Below are 1,647 nucleotides of genomic sequence, written 5' to 3' on the forward strand. Positions count from 1 at the left end.
CATTTCCAAAATTTTATATTTATTTTATATTTAATTTTTATTGCTTATATTTATTTTTACATTTTTAAATGTTTATTAATTTTTGAGAAAGAGAGTGAGAGCAGGGGTGGGGTAGAGAGAGAGGGGGGACACAGATTCAAAGCAGGCTCCAGGCTCTGAGCTGTCAGCACAGAGCCTGACGCGGGTCTCAAACTCATGAACTGTGAGATCATGACCTGAGCTGAAGTTGGACACTTAACCGACTGAGCCACCCAGGCACTCTTGTGTTTTATCAGCTTTAAAAAACATTTGAAAAATTAACCCTTCTTTCTAGGAGCAACTGACAAAATTGACTTGTGTACCAAGGGGGATTTATAGTAAGGACTGAGGTGTTGCATAGAATTCAAATACAGGAATGATACTGGGCCTCAAGAACACCTGTGCCAAGGGCTCAAGTACTCTCAGAACCCTCTCTCTCATTACAGATGTTCCCTCTAGGAAAATATGACCATTGGTTTGAAACAACTTATGGGATATGCGCTGAGACATTTGTGGTGCATCTATTGTTTTGTTTGCCCAAGACCAGGCCCACTCACTGGGGATAGCACCACTTTTAGGGAAAGTGGTCTTCCCTCATTCCATCTATGCTCTCATAGGAGCTGCGTGGCTTGTAATTAACCCTGATCACCTGACCACAGTCAGTCCAGGAATGGGCACTTGACTGTGCTGGGGAATCCTACTGCCAGAAGTTTTGTTCTCGGGACCAGAGCTCTATTTTTGAATGGGCATGCTTGGGGTAGGGTGCAGAAAGCTGTGTTTAAACAGCCAATCAGGTGATCCCACTGAATACAATGAAATTGTATTCAACCAGTACTGTCAATTCAGTTTGGTAGACGGTTGAGGGGGTGGCAGTTCAATAAAAGATACTAAATGAAGGAGCTATAATAACACAGGTTTGGTGAAGTTTTGGAATTAGTATTTGTATATTCTTTCTGGAACTCCTCCCCCAGCAGGATGCATCTGAATGATGGCAGTGACCGTAGGCTTAAGAAATAGTTACAGTATCGGGGCGCCTGGGTGGCTCAGTTGGTTAAGCGTCCGACTTCGGCTCGGGTCATGATATCACGGTTCGTGGGTTCGAGCCCCACGTCGGGCTCTATGCTGACAGCTCAGAGCCTGGAGCCTGTTTCAGATTCTGTGTCTCCCTCTCTCTCTGACCCTCTCCTGCTCACGCTGCCTCTCTGTCAGAAATAAAACATAAAAAAAAAAAAGAAACAGTTACAGTATCAACCATGAATATGATCCCAATATCGTAGGAAGAAAAAAGAAAAAGACAACATCCTCAAAATTTAAGTGGTTGCGTACCTATGGAATTAAGTGCTTTTTCTTTCATAATTTAACTAGATTTCTCTAGTTTTCTATAGTAAACACTTTTCATAAGAAAAACCAATGAATCTTATAAACATACAAAATACACATGATGGATTTTTTTTTTTAACATCAAGGAATATCTACAATCAGGAATGGAGAATTGTGGGTCAAGCTTTCAATACCGGTTAATGTACACCTCTGTTCAAAAGCAAACTCACATTAAAGTATTTTCTCATTCTAACTTAACAGGAGACCATGGGGGAAGGAAAGGGGGAAAAACAGTTACATACAGAGAAG

At 41.4% G+C, this 1,647-nt stretch overlaps 1 non-coding gene across 1 annotated transcript; it reads left to right on the top strand.

The window, feature by feature from the left end:
* The first annotated feature begins 1,050 nt into the window (after positions 1-1,050).
* TRNAR-UCG (transfer RNA arginine (anticodon UCG)) lies at positions 1,051-1,135 on the top strand. The gene has a single exon. It is a non-coding gene; the product is annotated as a tRNA-Arg (tRNA).
* Positions 1,136-1,647: the final 512 nt, after the last annotated feature.

This window comes from Crocuta crocuta, unplaced genomic scaffold, assembly GCF_008692635.1.
Source record: "Crocuta crocuta isolate KB4526 unplaced genomic scaffold, BGI_CrCroc_1.0 scaffold282, whole genome shotgun sequence".
Lineage (NCBI taxonomy): Eukaryota > Metazoa > Chordata > Mammalia > Carnivora > Hyaenidae > Crocuta > Crocuta crocuta.